The sequence below is a fragment of the Sus scrofa genome, chromosome 5 (assembly GCF_000003025.6).
Source record: "Sus scrofa isolate TJ Tabasco breed Duroc chromosome 5, Sscrofa11.1, whole genome shotgun sequence".
NCBI classification, from domain to species: domain Eukaryota; kingdom Metazoa; phylum Chordata; class Mammalia; order Artiodactyla; family Suidae; genus Sus; species Sus scrofa.
The window spans coordinates 33471317-33491379 of NC_010447.5; the positions used below are offsets into that span (position 1 = coordinate 33471317).

Here is a 20063-nt window from a genome sequence, read left to right on the forward strand (position 1 = left end):
ACTGCAGCAGCTCAGTTTGCTTCAGAGGCACAGGTTCGAAACCCAGGCCCAGAGCAGTGGGTTTAAGTATTCTGGGTTGCCACAACTGTAACTCAGATTTAGTCCCTGGCCTAGGAACTTCCACATGCCATGGGTGCAGCCATAGCATAGGATGGGATAGGATAGAATAGAATAGAATAATTAAAACAATGTCCTTAAAAAAAAAAAAAAGAATTTTCCAAAAATGTTTCAAATCCCCAGGAGTTCTTCACAGATGTTTCTTTTAAGGAGTTCAGGATCTATTCATCAAGGCTCAGCTTAGAGACTGTAGAAACTTCTTCACTGGCTAGGCAAGGTGAAATGAACTGGTGTTTTTCCAAAACAGAAACTATCCATTGTAGACACATATTTTCCACTACAATTGAATTTCCATTCTTTCCCGAGTTTATTTATGGCCATTGAAATATGACATATGTACAGACATAGAAAACCTCGAATGAATTTTGTAGGAACAATGGCCTTGTAAATTTCAGCATTCTAATGGATAAACGATTGTACACACAGGGAACTACATTCAATACTCTGTGATAAACCATCAGGGAAAAGAATATGAAAAAGAATGCATACATGTGCATAACTGAATCGCTTTGCCATACAGCAGGAATTAATATAACACTGTAGATCAACTATACTTCAATAAAATATTTTTGTTAATTCAGCATTGACAAGGACCTTGGAAATCATCCTCTTATCAATCCATTCATTTCACTGACAACACATCTGAAGCCCAGAGAGTTTAAGTGACTTGCTCAAGGTCACACAGCTAGTTAGTGGCAGAGGTAGAAAGTCTGCTGTCTTCTAATTTACCTAGTACTATACTGCAGATGGCACCTCTGGAGATATTTCTGAAGAAGGAAATAGATATCAAAAAATTCTCAGCCCACTCATATCGCAAAATGTAATCAAGAGCAACAGACTGTTTAAAAAGGGAAAAATGACAGGTTAAAATCAATGTAATAGGAAGTCTTTGGCACGATGCCCTATTCTCTCTGCTCCACCCCTCACCCTCCAACACACACACACACATTCCATGACCTTTGGCTGCAAAGATACCCTCACAGGCTGGGTATTTTCCTCAGGACAGATGTGCTATTAGTGACCCTCTTAGACCAGCCAGGACTGATACTGAACACTAATTCACAGTTGCTTTTTCTTTTCTTTTTTTTTTTTTTTTAATGGTTTTTATGGATTTCCCATTGTGGTGCAGTGAAAATGAATCCGACTAGGAACCATGAGGTTGCAGGTTCGATCCCTGGCCTCGCTCTGGCATTGCCATGAGCTGTGGTGTAGGTCACAGATGCAGCCAGATCTGGCCTGCTTGGCTGTGGTGTAGGCCAGCGGCCACAGCTTGGATTAGACCCCTTAGCCTGGGAACCTCCATGTGCCACCCGTGCAACCCTAAAAAGACAAAAAATAAAAGGGAGAAAATGATTTTTATTTTTTCTATTATAGCTGGTTTACAGTGTTCTGTCAATTTGCACAGTTGCTTTTTCTATGTCAGAAGTTGTAAAGGGTCAAGTCAGAAATTGATAGATGCCACGACAAAAAACAAAACAAAACAAAACAAAAAACCTGCTTCCACAAGTTTAAGGCTCAACACACACACACACACACTTCTCTCTCTCTCTCTCTCTCTCTCTCTCTCTCTCTCTCTCTCCTGTCCGCATGAGCGGGGCCAGTTTTTCACTAATCCCCCTCCCCTAATTGGTATTGGCTCAATTGTCCATATGGCTAGGTCCGGCTCAGCAATGCCAAATTATCCCTAATTGATCCTACATTCCAAACTAAACATTGAGTATCTCTTTCCCTTCTCTTTCTGCTCAGGATGACATAATCATAAACAATTTTCTGTAATATATCCCACAAGCCGACATCTGCTTTCTTTTCCTCATCTCCCAAAAGGAGGTGATCATAACCAGAGCTTTAAGAAATTTCTCCTACAGCTGTTTCCATTACACCACTCCTTCTCCAGTTTCAGTCCTTCAGGGGTTTCCTACTGTCTGTTTATATCTGTGTTACCTAAGAAATAAATCTTCTTAATTGAAAAACAAATAAACAGCGTGTGGTGGCAAAGTTCTAGACATGGTATAAATCTCACCGAATGAATCCTGTTCACAAAAATCTTCGAAAAAATAGCTTCAACGTCGACCATTCTGCTTACATTATAGAGCCATCTGGAAACAGCCACTAACATTAAAGGATTTGCATTCTCTTTTTTCAAGTGCCCATGTTGAAAACAGAATTCTCTGCATTTTCTCAACAAAAGGGGTCTTTCTATGGAAAGCGTCTTTGAAAATCCAGACAAAGGAAATCCTTTCTCCTTATGAAAGGGATTTGTGATTTTGGAGATGTGCCTGATAGTTCCCCAAATCATAGCTCTCTTCCTGAAAGAGCAGAAAGAAAAGTCAACCTGCCACGGGTGACTCAGACCACTGGGTAATGCTGACCAGCAGGAGGCAGTAATGCAAGCTGTTCAGAGAGCAATGCATCGATGTCATAACATCAGGACTGTGTTGTTGCCTATGGGTCAAGCTCATAAACTGATAAAAACGTTGGTTCTGGATTCATGGCCATCTGGATCCCAATCCAGATCCACTGATCATCGTCTTTGTGAGCAAGTCATGTTTTTCCTAATGATAAATAGGGTTAACCAGGAGAATTAAGTGAGATGATTCAGGTAAAATTCCTAAGCCCTGACCCTGGAAAGTAGCAAGTGTGCAATAAATGTTGGTTAATAAGTAAATGAGTTGAGCTGGCAGCAGAAGCAGTGGTGAAGCAGCCCAGTGGGGGACCTTTGGAGATGAATGAAAGTAATCCCTGTGCTAGGTGAACCTAAGCGAGAATTCACGCCCCAGATGTGTAGAAAGGCAAGGCATGCCTCACTCATCCAATATGGCCCCAAAGGTTCCTGGCTAATTTTAAGAGTTGCTCAATCAGTTACAGACTTAAGGGATAATTGAGCATCCTTTGTTTGTCTTGGCCAAAACCGTGATTTGCAAAATCCTATTTGGCAAGAGAAATGCTCCAAAGCTCTCATTTAAAAAAAAAAAAAAAAAAAAAAAAAAAACAGAAAGAAAATTATCCTAATGGCAAAAAGTGGATTCCATGGAGAACCTCTAAGTTTCCTTTCAGGTCAGAGCATTCCGTGTCTCCAACAGCCCGGAGTACGTGGTGAAAGGAACACACTTGGGCTTTGGTGCCAGGCAGACCTGAGGGTAAGCCTGGGCTCCACTTCCTACTGGATGTAACCTGGGCAAAGTCCATCATCTCTCTGCAGCCCTGTTTGCTCATCTTTGCACAGGGGGCTGGTAATACAGTGTGGTTGTGAGAACTGAATGAGCATATTCTATGTGAAAGTGTCTAGCATCATACAGAGTACGTGGTAGGTAATGAAAAACCCTCGAGTACCCCTCACCAAAGTCACCCAGAGAGAGACCCGAAATCCCCACCCCCACCCCAGGGGAGCTCTTTCGTAGGGAATTATAGCTACGGATGAGGCTTTGCCATGTGTGCATGTTATCCATGCAACCTGTTACTTAAACAGCCCCTTGAGAATTTTCTAGCAGGAAGGGGGATGAGAGAGGAAGTCAGTGGCAGGAACCTATGGGCTGGAATTTTGGCCCTGCTTGGCTGGCTGTTTATAGGACTTCAGCCTACCCTCATCTACCGAGCCACCTGCCCATCCCATAGATTTACTGGGCACCAATTCTGTGTGACATGGCACTCAGGACATCAACCACCCCTGCCCTTGAGAGTTCATGGTCCACTGGCAGAGGCAGAGAAGCACACGTCTCAGTCAAAATCTGGTCCAGTGTAATCCATACCAAAATGCCGTGGGCATGGCAAGGGGAAGACACTTCCTGGGGAGACTGTTAACCGGATACGACTTTCAACGTATTCAGTGAGGCATAAGGAAAAATGAACTTTAATTTTTTAAATAATATAATCAATAATTTAATAACATAATTATTGATAATTTCATAATATAATAAAATAACAATAATATAGTTGGTCCCTGTTGTGGTTCAGCAGGTTAAGGACCCCATGTTGTCTCTGTGAGGCTGGGGGTTTGATCCCTGTCCTCGCTCAGTGGGTTAAGGATCCAGTGTGGCCACAAGGTGTAGTGTGAGTCACAGACATGCTCAGACCCCATGTTGCCAGGGCTGTGATGAAGGCGGCAGCTGCAGCTCCAATTCAACCCCTGGCCTGGGAACTTCCGTCTGCTGCAGGTGTGGTCATAAAAATAAAAAATAGCATAATAAAGACTTGTTCATCCATTATAGCACTTAAGAAATAAAACACTGCATAGAAAAAGGGGAAATGGGTGAAAGGGTTAAAAGGTATGACCTTCAGTTATAAGATGAATTAGTCCTGAGGATGTGATATACAGCATACTGACAATTGTTAACAACACAGTACTTGAAATTGTTAAGAAAATGGATCTTGGAGTTCCCGTTGTGGCACAGTGGCTAACGAATCCGACTAGGAACCATGAGGTTGCGGGTTTGGTCCCTGCCCTTGCTCAGTGGGTTGACGATCCGGCGTTGCTGTGAGCTGTGGTGTAGGTTGCAGACCACGGCTCAGATCCCGCGTTGCTGTGGCTCTGGCATAGGCTGGTGGCTACAGCTCCGATTGGACACCTAGCCTGGGAACCTCCATATGCCATGGGATTGGCTTAGAAAAGGCAAAAAGACAAAAAAAAAAAAAAAAAGAAAGAAAATAGATCTTAAAGTTCTCATTATCATTGAAAATAAACTATACTTCACTTTCTTTTAAAGTTCTCATCATAAGAAAAACATCTGTAACTATGAGAGGTGATAGATGTTAACTAAACTGTGATGGTCATTTCACAATATATACTTAAATCAAACCATTATTTAGTACACCTTAACCTATACAGTGTTATGAGACAGGTACATCTCAATAATACTGAGAAAAAAAAAAAAAAAAAAAAAACCCCTAACACTGAGGAAAACACCCACTAAAAATGCAGTTGGAACCTCCAATGTATTCCTTCCTCCCCCATTCACTTCGTTACACTTTTACTGCACAGCTGTGTATCTATGGCATATAATTCACAGAATTTTTGTAAAGAAATAACTATCCTCTTAGTAAAAATGGTGATGTTTAGGTACATTTACTCTCATTCATTCCCACTAATGTCTAAGCAAGTCAAAGTTCTGAAAAATTTGGCAAAGATTTTTATTTTTCATTTTGTTGTAAGGATTTCCCCAAGTGTGCCTTTGGTTTCAGAACTTCACCCATTCTTGGGAACAATACTAATATTTTTAAATTTTAGAAACTAGAAAAAAAATCACTCATTCACTGTAACTATCACTATACTCTAAAGATTCCGTTTCAGGAGTTTCCATCGTGGTGCAGCGGAAACAAATTCAACTAGTATCCATGAGGAAGCAGGTTCAATCCCTGGCCTTGCTCAGTGGGTCCGAGATCTGGCATTGCCATGAGCTGTGGTGTAGGTCGCAGATATGCCTTGAATCCTGCATTGCTGTGGCTGTGGTGTAGCCTGGCAGCTATAGCTCTGATTCAACCCCTAGCCTGGGAACTTCCATATGCCTTGTGTGCGGCCCTAAAAGGCAAAAAAATAAAATAAAGTTTCAGTTTCAGAATGTCTATTGCCTTGAGTACTATTGCAAATGCAGACTGTAAAAATGCTCAACAGAGAGAAGTCTGCTAAAGAGGACAGCTATTTAATTTTTTTTACATGTGCCACACAAGAGTGTTGCCTGCTACAGTAGGCATGGGACCAATCTCCTCAGTTACATAAGGTGCTGGGTTTCCAGTGAGGTTTGAGCACACTCAGAGGTGAGAATCCCAGGAAGTTCTGACTGGAAAAACACATAAGGTGGGCACCCTTACCTGGATATGAGGTATAGGGATATTTTCCTACATTGTTGGAAAAAAATGTAACTGATGGGTAGAAACTACCAGACCAACAGTTAGAGATGGGGAGTTCCCATCATGGCACAGCAGAAATGAATCTGACTAGGAACCATGAGGTTGTGGGTTTGATCCCTGGCCTCGCGCAGTGGGTTAAGGATCTGGCATTGCCATGGTTCTGGCGTAGGCTGGTGGCTACAGCTTCAATTAGACCCCTAGCCTGGGAACCTCCATATGCTGCAAGTGAGGCCCTGAAAAGACAAAAAGAAAAAAAAAAAAGAAAGATCATGGGCATATTTGAGACAGTAAATGGCATTTACAATGGCTGGAGCACTTGAGGTGGGAAGTGACAAAATATAAGCTAGAGAAGCCAAGTAATACAGGAGAACCCCTATCAGCATGTCTCACACTGGAGAATACGTTTATGGGAAATAAGTTCAATGGATCACGCAAAAGTACTCAGTGGGTAGAAGTGATAAGTTAATGTAGCATTTGAATGCATTAAAACTCTCAGCACAATTTTCCCCTAATATTCCTCTCCAGAAATGCACCATACTCCACTGATCCTGTTCATCATTTACCCTGTTCATCAGCTATTCAATAATGGAGCAAAGTTATTAAACTAAAGAATAAATTGAGTGTATTACATCTGCTAATGACTCATGCAAGAATGGTGCTCTCATGTCCTGTTTTATTGTGACAGGGAAAATGCACGTGACCTTCTCTGTGACACTAAGCACAGCCCTGGGGAACCATCCATGCTGTGAGATAAGGCTGCATCTGTACAGAGATGCTAGGTTAGATGGGCTTGATAGGTAATTTTTTTTTGTGGGGGGGGTACTGTACAGTTTGCCCCAGCAAAGGTTTGGAGTCTTCTACTTGGATCACCGGCCCAAAAGCATGTCTAGAGAAGATGGATGAAGGAACAGGGGAGGAATAAGCAGGGACACTGGGAGGAGGTCAAAGCCAGCATCCTTCGCAGGACAGATAATCAAAGGCCAAACACAGGCAAAGAGATTCAATTCAGTTTTCAACCTACCACCGAAGATCTGAACAGAAACTGGATCCCCAAGCTCAGGGCATGAGGACATGCAGCAGGTATCACAATGGACTAAGCCAGGTAATTCATCTATTCCAAATGAAGCAAGGAAAACAAGAACTGGAAACATCCCCTAGAGAGAAGCTGGTCTCTAGCAGTCCCAGGGGTAATTATGGTAGAAGATGGCAGAGCAGAACCACATGGATCATTCAAGAGACCCAGGAAGAAAGAAAGCCCTACTTCCTGGACTCTTGTAACAGCAGGAAGCCATGTGGTCTGTACATAAGGGAGATGGTAAATTTCCCCTGAGCACTTGAAAATATTCATTTGGCGATGCAAATACATTGCGTTAGCTGCTCAGAGGTACGCAGTCAGCTCTGAGACAAAGTGCTTCTGAAGCCAGCAAGACTTGACCAGAGAGATAGCACTAAGAGATCGAAACAAATGTGAATACAATGCAAAAAGGAGAGGCAGTCCCTGACTTTCTGGTGTCTGTCAGACAAACCACATTTTTAGGTAGCACGAAGACATTTTACACCCTGAATGTGCGCTTTTTCAACTCAGCTGACCAGTGGGCACTTGGAGCTGCCACAAGGTGGCGCTGCCTGCCAGCCAATAGTTCTATTCATCAGGGTCGCCTGTGTTTCTCTACCCACGTCTGAAATAATTTATGTACTTTATTGCCTTTTTCCTTATTAGCTTATAAAATGAGCAAATATTGGAAGTTGCCATAAAGGAGAGAATATTCTGGCAAGAAGGATTGAGTATCTAGTCCCTTTCATAGTTACATTTCCTCTGTAAAAAAAAAAAAATTTTTTTTTGTCTTTTTGTCCTTTTTAGGGCCGCACCTATGGCATATGGAGTTTCCCAGGCTAGGGGTCTAATTGGAGCTGTAACCACCGACCTTTGCCAGAGCCAGAGCAGTGCGAGATCCAAGCCGCGTCTTCGACCTACATCACAATTCATGGCAATGTCAGATCCTTAACCCACTGATGGAGCCAGGGATCGAACCCACAACCTCATGGTTCCTAGTCGGATTCATTTCCACTGCGCCATGATGGGAACTCTATGAAGGTGTCATTTTTATTTATAGTTGTCCATCTCGTGGAGTGTCAGTAGGATCAGTCAATAATCCTAACTACAACCAAGTGACAAGATCACCTGCAAGGTCAGACCCTGGACCATGGGAACCCCATCAGGCAAATATTGCTTTGTGAGTTTCTTGCCAGATTTCTGTTTTTTCCTGCTTGCATGACTTTCATTTTTATCCACTGTATGATTTTCCATTTGAATTTCTTCCAAAAAATTAAAACCCTATGGATGTACAGAGAGCATCATTTTGAGGCCCTTGTGCCTCACTCCTGGGGGATCCAGCAGTCAAGTGGCTGTCAAGTTAGTGGGGACTACAGAGTTGACAAAGACAGTATGGGCAATGAATCCAAGAGAGGGCTGTTGACTAGGCGGCAAAATTCAGCAAGATCCAAAGCAAGCACCAAGGTCAAGAACAGGAAGATCTCAAGCAAAAGGTGAAGACAAAATTGGGGAATGCAACAGAGAAAGCATGGAGAGGAAGCAGTATAGCAGCGAATAAGAGGATCTGGGATAATATCCCACTAATTAAGGTAGGGTTTTGCATCTTACCTTGGTGAGCTGGCAGGTGTTTGGAGGAGTATGTATCAAGAGGGGTTAAAGCTCTAGGGCCAAGACAGACTAGTACATTCCTGACTCATCATGTTACACTGGTCAACTGGTGGTAGGGGGACATTGGGAAAATCTGGGAAGTAACATAAAGGCTTTGTCCTAAGGCTCAGTCAAGGTCAAAAACTCACAGATGACACTGCTCCTTTATTCTTGTGGCTTGGAGGGGCCGGCTGACTTATCCTCCCTGGGTATATAGCCATGTGTGCCTTTCTCAGGTTTCCAGCTATGTAAAGGGTTCAGCTGCCAGTATCACTGAGATGCAGGTCAAAGTTGAAAGGCTGAAGTTCCGTCGTGGCTCAGTGGTTAACGAATCGACTAGGAACCATGAGGTTGCGGGTTCCGTCCCTGCCCTTGCTCAGTGGGTTAAGGATCTGGCGTTGCCGAGAGCTGTGGTGTAGGTTGCAGACACGGCTTGGATCCCGCGTTGCTGTGGCTCTGGCGTAGGCCGGTGGCTACAGCTCCAATTCAACCCCTAGCCTGGGAACCTCCACATGCCGCGGGAGCAGCCCAAAGAAATAGCAAAAAGACCAAAAAAAAAAAAAAGTTGAAAGGCTGACCGAGAAACAGTGAAGGGGAAACTTCTAAGAGCTATTGTTTTAGTCAGAATAATACACTCCCTCCCTCTTCTTTTTTTTTTTTTTTTTTTTTTTTGTCTTTTGTCTTTTTAGGGCCACACCTGTGGCATATGGAGGTTCCCAGGCTAGGGGTCTAATCAGAGCTGCAGCCTCCACCCTGCACCACAGCCACAGCAATGCCAGATCCAAGCCACATCTGCAACTACAACACAGCTCACTGCAACACCCAATCCTTAACCCACTGAGCAAGGCCAGGGATCGAACCGAACCCTCATGGATCTTAGGTTCATTAACCACTGAGCCACGAGGACGGAAACTCCAGCCACGAGGGGAACTCCCCTCCCTCTTCTTGAGGTTATAGAACCACCACCCCTTCCTTCTGTGGGGGAAATGCCCTTCCGTGACTCTCTGGGGCCTTGTGGGGCTGCCGACCACAGTCCTCTGTGGAACAGCCTGCTGCTTCCGAGGGGGGTATGACCAAGAGTGCGTCTACCATAGTTCTTAGCCCCTGGCCAAATCATTGGCCCAGTGAGTAGGCATATGATTCAAGACAGATCAGAGTCCTTCCCTGGAATTTGCTGCAGTTCAGGGAAGATCTCTCTTTTTCCTTAGATGGAAAATTATAAGAATGTGACCTAGAATGGCTGGCAGTCGCATCCCCCACGATCCCCCTTCCATGAAGGACTTGCCCCAGCTGCTGCAAGTATTATTGGCACAGAGCCTCTGGCTGTCAGCCTTCAGGTACTGCCTCAGCTACAGAGAGTCCTCACCCAGTGTCACCCCTGCCCTTGGCAGCCCACATCCAAAGACTGGTTGATGAGAGAGCCAGGCCATCTCTGTCCAACTATGGACACCTGAGGAGCCATTCTGACTCCATAGTTCCTTATGGGGTCAGCCCAGGCTGGCATTGGGCCTGCCTTGCAGCTCCACTTTTCCCTCCCCCCAGTCCTGCATCTTGCAGGACTCAGGGATTAATCCTGAGGCTACTCCATAATAAACATCCTGAGCACTAAACCTATGTCAAGGTCTTCTTTCCAGCCTGCAAGACCACAAAGAGGAACATGGAAGAATGAAGTCAACACAAAAAGAGAATCTGAGAGGGAAGACGGAGAACAAGAGAACTAGCTAGATGCAATCCCCCAGGAGTCAGCGCCCATCTTGGCATCCTGTGGTTTCATGGTGTGAGCCCATTAATTCTTTTTTTTCCTTTCTTTCTTTTTTTAGGGCTGCACCTGTGGCATGTGGACGTTCCCAGGCTTGGGGTCGGATCAGATCTGCAGCTACAGAAATATGCCACAGTCAGAGCAACTCCAGATCCAAGCCGCATCTGCAAGCTTGCAGCAACATGGGGTCCTTAATCCACGGAGCAAGGCCAGAGATTGAAACTGCATCCTCATGGATACTTAAACCACTGAGCTACATTTTAAATGTTTTGTTTTAGAGCTGATTTGAGCAGGCTTTCTGATATTTGGAGCAGAAAGGGTCTCGGCCAATACCGGAATCAACTGAACAAACTGCATAGGGTTTTTTTTTTATGTTGGTTAAAAATAGATGACTGGTGGAGGGTACTTGTGTGATAGCGTATCATTTATTAACCTCTCTGTCTTGATTTCTTCATCTGGAAAAATGGAGACTGTTACCTATTTCATTGGATTGTTTTGAGGATTAACTGGGTTACTACTAAGTCACTTAGAACAGAACCTGGCACAGAAATTATGAAAAGTTAATGCAAGAGGGGACTTTCTCTTCCTTCATTTAAAATCAGTGGCACCAGGTTTATGCCAGTCTTGAACCAGTGACTCTTAGGTAAATTCCTTTTGTTGCTTTGTGTGTTGATGACACCATGATATAAGACACTAGAGAGTATTTATTACTGTACATCTGGCTTGTAAACTCCAATGACTGTAGGAGCAAGCCAGCAGTCCAAATGAAGAAAGCAGGCTTGGGCAAGAGTATTCAGGAAGGAAGGAGGGAGTGGTGGGGACTGTGGCAAAATGGAAAACATAGATTTTGTCTAAAATGCACAGCAACTCAAGCATAGCTGATGGTTACCAGATGCAAATTAAGACTTGTCATTGCCCAATTTTTACTTTTTCAGGAAAATTTTTAAAGTGTACTTTTATGTAAATTATTACATCTTTGCAATATTGGCCATTTAAAAAAATACAGTGAAGGCCAAACAAAACTCATCTGTCAGCCACCAGCTTGAGGCTTCAGTTAATATTTATTGAGTGGTAACTTATGTAATGGAATTTCTTTTCTAAAATATTTTAATCAAAATAATACATGAGCTTGGGTATTATGAAATAGTACAGAAGAACTTAAAATGAAAATCAGCCGTCCTCTGCCCTGCTTCTCTCAGGCCCCACCCCAAGAGAAAAGTTATATTTTCCTAAATAATACTACTGCCTCTTGATTTATCTGCTTTAGACATTATAGGTTTCATTCATATCATGATACAGGAAGATTGAACTCATAGTTAATTATATTTTTTAGATTCAACCATGGATATCTTCAGCTGTCCCCTAGTCATCCAATTTCTTTCAACACTATTGAGAGCTGAATCAGTCAAGATTCAGTCAAGAACCACGACGGCTATTTGACCAGAAAGAATTTAATATAAAGAAATTATTTATGGGGAGTTCTTGTGGTTCAGCGGAAACAAACCCAACTAGTATCTATGAGGATGTGGGTTCAATCCCTGGCCTCACTCACTGGGTTAAGGATCCAGCATTGCCACAAGATGCATTGTAGTTCACAGATGCAGCTTGGATCTGGCATTGCTATGGCTGTGGTGTAGGCCAGCAGCTACGGCTCCAGTTCAACCCCTAGCCCAGGAAATTCCACATGCTGCCAGTGTGACGCTAAAAAAAGAATTGTTTATGTCAGAGTTCCCGCTGTGGTGCAGTGGTTAAGAACTGTAACTGCTCAGGTCACTGTGGAGGCAAGAGTTGGATCCCCAGCCTGGCACAGTGAGTCAAAAGATCTGGCATTGCCCCAGCTATGCCATAGGTTGCAGCTGTGGCTCAGATTGATCCCTGGGGCCCAGGAACTCCATATGCCTCAGGTGCAACCATTGGAAAAAAGATATATTGTTTATGTATAAAATTAACTAAAAAAAGAAGACCACAACACAGAGTTTCTCCAGTTCCACACTGTTGACATTTTGGACCGAATAATTTTTCGCTGTGGGGATGTCCTGTGCATTGCTGGGTGTTTAGTGGAGTCCCTGGACTTTCTTCATTAGACATCAGTAGAACCCACCCTCCTCCATCCTCTGAATTGTGACAACCAAAATATCTCTCCAGACATTACTAAATGTCCCCTGAGGGCCAAACGCACCCCTGGTTGGAAACCGCCCATCTAAGGAAACTATCACCCCCAGGGCCAGGGGCACAAAGAAAGAGATCGGAATTATTAAAATTTAAGAGAGGTAGAGGAGGGACATTGAACCCCTCAGACCTCTGCTGGTGCTGCTTTCTGAGGGAGCAAGATGAAGCTGGTCCTGAGGGTGTTGGCGAAACTGCAAACTGGATTTGATTCCTGCCAGAAGACGACAGCAGCTGTGGAGAAGCTTTGTGAGAAGGAGGCTCTCTGGAACAGAAGGGCCCTGGGAGAAGGGAGTCACTCCTCCTCCCGCAGCCTTGCAGCCTCTCTCTAGTGCCCCCTGTAGGCAGAGTTTAGCAGCGAGCCAGCTGGCCAAGCCGAGAGGTGGTTGGCCAAGTCGAGGTCCCAGGACCACAAAGCTGATGGAGAAGGCAGTTTGGAGCCGAAAGAGCTGGCCCAAGTGCCAAGATCGCTACCAAATCTCCCCTGTATTATCCCGTGCTCTCAAACTTTGCATGCTTACTGATATCACTGGAATTCTGAGATGAAAGTGGAAAAGCAAGCAGGAATAAATGTAGGCCATGGTAAGTAGTTTGAGCCATTGAAGGGTTTAAGCAAAGGAAATACACATTCATAGACAACATATTGGATAATTTTTCCTGATGGCTAATCTCATCCATTGTGCATTGATTCTTCTGGTTTTGCTCTTAGATAACCTAAATTCCAATCCAGGGGACATTTCCCTTAAACCCCTCTAGGAATACTATTCTCTTGGAGTTAGGGCCCCCCTCCAGTGGGTGCTCAGAGCTTCCTTTTTGTTTTTGTTGTTGTTGTTTAAATGTCTTTTTCTCCCCCTGGACTATTAATGCCTTGACAGGAATTGCGTTTTATTGATTTTTGGTTGCCCACAGTCTAATGTATTTAGTGTTCCCTAAAGGCTTAATGGAAGGATGAATGAGCAGGAAGGCAAGAAGAAATCAAAATATAAATGTACTTGTTAACCTACACCCCCTAGATGCCTAATTTCCCAGGTGACAAGTATATATAAAAGACAAATATACATAAAAATTATGGGAGGTGGCCCATGTTACACTTAATTTAGCTCCTTGAAAGATGGTCTAACATACAGATGGCCAAAAAACACATAGAAAGATACTCAACATCACTAATTATTAAAGAAATGCAAATCAAAACTACAATGAGGTACCACCTTACACCAGCCAGAATGGCCGTCATCAAAAAGTCTACAAATTATAAATGCTGGAGACAGTTTGGAGAAAAAGGAATACTCTTACACTGTTGGTGGGAATGTAAATTGGTACAACCACTATGGCAAACAGTATGGAGGTTCCTCAAATAACTAAAAATAGAATTACCATATGATCTGGCAACCCCACACCTGGACAGTTATCTAGAGAAAACCATAATTCAAAAAATACACGCACCCCAGTGTTTATTGCAGCTCAATTTACAATAGCCAAGACATGGAAGCAACTTAAATCTCCATCGATAGAGGGATGGATCAAGAAGATGTGGTACACATATACAATGGAATATTACGCAACCATAAAGATGAATGAAATAATGCCATTTACAACAGCATGGAAGGACCTTGAAATTATCATACAAAGTGAAATAAGTCAGACAGTTGAAAACATCATATGATTTCACTTTTACGTGGAATCTAAAAAAAAGATACAAATGAACTTATTTGCGTAACAGAAACAGACTCACAGACTTTGAAAATTTGTGGTTACCAAAGGGGACAGGTGGTAGGGGAAGGGATGGACTTGGGGCTTGGGATTGTCTATTGTACTGAGGTATAGGGAATGACTGGCCAATGGGGACCTGCTGTATAGCATAGGGAACTCTACCCAATATTCTGTGATAATCTATGTGGGAAAAGAATCTGAAAGAGAATGGTTATGTGCACATGTATAACTGAGTCACTTTGTTGTACAGCAGAAATTATCATAATGTTGTAAATAAGTTATACTTCAATAAAAACTAAAAAATGAGGGAAAAAAAAAGAAAGAAAGATGTGTCTACCCAGGTGATATACTCCAGGAACCACAAAGAAGTAATTCTGATTCCAGATTAAGACTCTGAATTGCTTTACTTGCTCAATCACTTAACTCAGTCATTCTTCTCTCCTTTATTTCTGACTCTTCCCACCTACAGAGTCTCTATCTAGGACTCCCCAGTGGGTGCAGGAGACCATTTCTCTAGAATCCCACCTTGACTTTCTTCACTTTCATTTCTTCCTCACAGCTCAGTGCTTTTATTTTTTTCCGTTTTTCAGGGCCGCACACATGGCGTATGGAAGTTGCCAGGCTAGGGGTCAAATGGGACTACAGCTACCAGCCTAACCACAGTCACAGCAACGCAGGATCCAAGCCGCTTCTGTGACCTACACCACAGTTCATGGCAATACCAGATCCTTAACCTCCTGCGCAAGGCCAGGGATCAAACCTGAATCCTCATGGATCCTAGTTGGGTTCATTAACCATTGAGCCACAAAGGGAATTCGAGCTCAGCCATTCTTAACACCCTCGGGACCTGACCTGACCCCTAGTGCCTCCCTTTCCCCTGGTTCCCACCAGAACCATCCAGTATATTGAGGTGTCACCATGAGAAGAGTATCGCTTTAAAGTTAAGCAGACCAGAGCCAAATGGAAAAACACTTTGGGAAAATGACTCAACTTTACTAGTTTTCACCATCCTTTTCTCTAAAGAGGTTAAGAGTGTCCACTTTATGGAGTTGTTAGGAAAATTAAATTATGTTACATGGAAAGTATCAAGCATCATGCCTTGTGTCTTAGATGGGTTCCTAGGACTTTGGGAGTCCACTGTAAATTAACAATTGCTGGGAGTTCCCGTTGTTTCTCAGTGGTTAACGAATCCAACTAGGGACCAAGAGGTTGCGGGTTCGATCCCTGGCCTTGCTCAGTGGGTTAAGGATCCGGCGTTGCTGTGAGCTGTAGTGTAGGTCGAAGACGCAGCTCCGATCCTGCGTTGCTATGGCTCTGGTGTAGGCCGGCAGCTACGGCTCCGGCTCCGATTGAACCCCTAGCCTGGGAACCTCCTTATGCCACAGGAGTGGCCCGAGGAAAGGCAAAAAGACCAAAAAAAAAAAAAAAAAATCGCTCAAGAAAGCTATCAGAATGTCGTGGAATGAAGCAGCCTTGCTTAACTCTAAATCCTTAAATAAAAGCACAAGATATGCCTCGGGTCATTAAGTGAAAAATAAAACGAGGCCTGCATTCAAGTTCAGCAAGTTAATGATCCTTAAGACCAAGGACAGGAATTTAAAGAGGACATTCCAAAGTAGGGGACCTTCATTATACAGAAACCTGAGATGATTTAACATATTTCAGCATATGTTACCACCCTTCTGCTGACTTGAATAAGCACCATGACAGTCCTAATTTGACCTCATAGGGTCAAATACTCTCTTTCCTGAGGTGAAGGAGGAGCTAGTGTGATATAAGCCTAACATCTACTCAAAGAATCAGGAAGAAGATGGTTTATTTCCCCCTCTCCACTTTCCTTGGATTATAAAAGTATTGCCCATCTCATCCTCAGGGAAGAGCCTCCTGACCTGCCTGCTTGTATCTCTCACAAGCATCCTTTTTTTTTTTTTTTTTTTTTTTTTTTTTAAGGCCGCACCCTTGGCATCTAGGCTAGGGGTCGAATCAGAGCTACAGCTGCCATCCTGCACCAAGCACAGCCACGCCAGATCCAAGGTGCATCTGAGACCTACACCACAGCTCACAGTAACGCAGGATCCTTAACCCACTGATGCAGGCCAGGGATCAAACCCACATCCTCATGGATCCTAGTAGGTTTCCTTACCCCTGAGCCACAATAGGAACTCCCACTAGCAGCCTATCTTAATAAATCTACTTCTTGCCTATCACTTTGCCTCTTGCTGAATTCCTTCTGCCCTGAGGTACAAAGAACCTGAGCCTCAATAAGTCCAGATACCAGGTGAGGGTTTTAATTAAAGGAAACTTCGGGTTCAAGTCCCAATCTGGGTTTAGGCTGGGATCGAGTTAGAGGTGTTTCAGTTTCAGAACCAGAGGCTACAAAATGGAGACTCTCACAACAGGCCCTCAGAAGAACCGAACTTAAGAACTGAGATACTGCTCTCCCGTATGTGCCTGATTTACAGAAGATGGAGACTTACCTCCTGACCAGTGAACATCCACCAAGACGCCCTCCGCATCCTCAAGCTAGTCACCTTACTGCTTGCACTCTGGCTGGGCCTCCCCCTTTGTGTTCCTTGCCTGTCTGTACAGCCCACCCCACGCCCTCAACAGACTCACCTGCAGCTTACTGTGATGAGTATTTCCTTAATTGCAATTCCTCTACCATCCCAGAATAAATGTCTCGTCATTTGAGCTTGCCTTGATTTAGGCTGACAAGATTAAGACGGAACTCTCACAATGGAATAAGAGCTGTATTCTGGCACAGTTTTATAAATATGAGTTAACTTTAAAATGCACATGTGTGTTTTGTCACAACCGTAAATAACCCCACTCAGGAGGCATTGGTGAGATGGTTAGGTTTTGCTGGGGAGGGAGGTATCCATCGAGCCAAGAAACATAATTAACTCAACTCTTTGTACCTGAGGCCCATGGGCAGCAAAAGGAAAATTTCTCCGTCCCTGGCCGCATGAGTCCTCCGTTCAGCCTGGCTGGGCGCCATCCACTCAGCCCCTTGTCGGCTTCCGAAAGGCCATTTCCAGCAACAGGGTTTTTGTACACACAGAAGGGGAGTCTCAGGGGATTCAGTGTGTCTCCCTGTGATTTCTCAGAGTTCACCCCTCAAGAGAATCAGCCCACTATATTTCTAAAGAGATTTGCATTGCTCCCCTGGGCCTTCCTGCAAAAGCCAGCTGCTGCTGCTGCTGTGCAAAAGGCACACCCCCTCTCTTGCTTGCCTGGGAGCTCTGCCTGTGCAGGGCTGCCGAGATGCTGCAGTGCTTTCCAGCCATCCTGTCCTCTGGCCAGGAGGATGGGCCTTCCAAGCAGCACCTGACCTGCAAAAGCTCTCATTTAGCCTAGACTCACCCACTGGGATCAATTCAGTAGGTGAGTAGCAAGAGATACAGTAGCAAGATATAGCACAGTGCCAAGGACCTGGATTGGGCAGGACGTGATGGATGAGTGGCAGATCTCAGCCACGTGTACTGCATCTTCCTCCAGCATCACGGTGGAACCCAAGATGAGGAACACAGACCAATGATATCATGGATGGACTAGTGTTGGAGTGGCTCATTGGGCACATCAAAACGGCAAAAGGCATTCAGAATCCATGGGAGTGGGAAATTCCAGATTGAACCACTATGTCACCCAATCAAATGAAGGCACTAGTGTAGCCAGGAAAGCGTCAGTATCCCAAGTGAAAGGCAAAGGTTTGACTAACTGAAGGTACTAGGGCTGGGGCTGTAGTGTCTGGAAGATAAATTTCAATATAAAATAATCAAATATAGCATAGTAATAATTTCATGTATGCACAGCGTAACATGATGTTAAATGCCTGTGCAGGGCTGCACAGATGCTGTCCTATCTGATAAAAACCTTCCCTTGACGCTACTTTCCCTCTAGCTAACACCCCAAAAAAGCAGTCCTTGAAAGATCTGTCTCCTGGCTGTCTCCAAGGTCTCACCTGAATTCTCTTGCATCCACTCCAATCAGCCTCCACTCTCATCACTCTGATGAGTCAGGGGCACAAATGACCTCCACGTGGTTTACCTCGATGGCAGTTACCCTGGTAGCAGTCTTTGACACCTTTGATCATGCCCTTCTTCTCAAAATGCTTTCCTCGTTTGGCTTCTGTTACCCCACACTTACTGTGTTTTGCTCTTATCTCTCTGGCTCCCCCTTAGTCTTTTGCTGGGCCTACCTTTTCTTCTCAAAATCATACAGTTGCAATGCCCTAGGGCTGGAGTTCTCATTGTGGCTCAAAGGTTAATGAACTTGATTGGTATCCATGAGGACACGGGTTCAATCCCTGGCCTTGCTGAGTGGGTTAAGGATCCAGCATTTCGGTGGCAAGGATCTGGTGTTGCTGTGGCTGTGGTGTAGGCTGGCAGCTACAGCTCTGATTAGACTCCAAGCCTGGGAACCTCCATATGCCACTGGTGTGGCCCTAAAAAGACAAAAAAAAAAAAGAACAAAAACAAAACCAATGCCCTAGGGCTCAGTCTAGCCTCTTCTCAGTGCCCTGGTTGGCTCACCCAGTCTTGTGGTTCTGAATACCATCTATTTATCCTATGACTTCTGACTTTATACCTCCAGCCCAGTCCTCCCCCTAAGCTCCAGACTTGTATCCCCAGATGTCTTCTCCTTCTCTATGTATTCCCAATAGATATCTCAGATTTTATTCTGCTCTCTCATCCCACCCCACTACACCTCCAAACCCCCTCCTCCCAGTTTTCCCCATCTCAAATAACGGCAATTACATTATTCTAGTTTATTAGGCCCCAAACCGTGTAGTTATCTTTAACTCCTCTTTCTTTTATACCTCACATCCAGTCCATCAGGAAATGCCATTGTATCTACGTACTATCACTATATATCCAGAATCCGACCACCTGTCCCCACTTCCATAACTAACTAGTTATGGTCACCATAACTTCCTGGTGACCATGCTATTCCCCCTTAATAATTAAGGAGGCTATTGCCTCCTAACCGGTCATGTAACCCTTCCGATCAAAATTTGGAGTTTCCGTCGTGGCGCAGTGGTTAACGAATCCGACTAGGAACCATGAGGTTGTGGGTTCGGTCCCTGCCCTTGCTCAGTGGGTTAACCATCCGGCGTTGCTGTGAGCTGTGGTGTAGGTTGCAGACGCGGCTCGGTCCCGCATTGCTGTGGCTCTGGCATAGGCCAGCGGCTACAGCCCCGATTCGACCCCTACTGGAATCTCCATATGCCGGGAGCGGCCCAAGAAATAGCAAAAAGACAAAAAAAAAAAAAATCTTTTAGTAGCTGCCTATTTCTTCAAGAACAAAGGCCATAATACCTTCAGTGACCTGCAAACACTATATGATCCTGCTTTCTGTGACTACTCTGACCTCACCTGCTACTATTCTCCCTTTTACTCCAGTTCTCGTACTGCTCCTCGAACAGGACAAGCATCTCTCTATCTCAGGGCCTTTGCATTGGCATGTTCTGCCCCAAACGTCTGCATGACTCACCCCTCAACCTTTCTGAGTCTATTCAAATGTCATCTTCTCTATGAGGCCTTCTCTCACAGCCCCATTGAAAATTGCCAGAGTTCCCGCTGTGGGGCAGTGGGTTAACAATCCAACTGCAGTGGGCTCGGCACTGTGGAGGAGCTGGTTCAATACCCAGCCCAGCCACAGTGGGTTAAAGGATCCGGCATGAGTCGCAGCTGCAGTTGGGATTCGATCCCTGGCCTGGGAATTTCCGTATGCCGCGGGTACAGCCCTAAGCAAATAAATAAACAAAAA

At 44.4% G+C, this 20063-nt stretch overlaps 1 long non-coding RNA gene across 3 annotated transcripts in view; it reads right to left on the reverse strand.

The window, feature by feature from the left end:
- Positions 1–17490, reverse strand: part of LOC106510333 — a 29897-nt gene extending 12407 nt beyond the window's left edge. For all 3 annotated transcript variants that reach the window (XR_002344015.1, XR_002344016.1, XR_002344014.1), the window contains exon 1: positions 16772–17490. This is a non-coding gene — a long non-coding RNA (uncharacterized LOC106510333). The remainder of the gene's footprint in view (positions 1–16771) is intronic.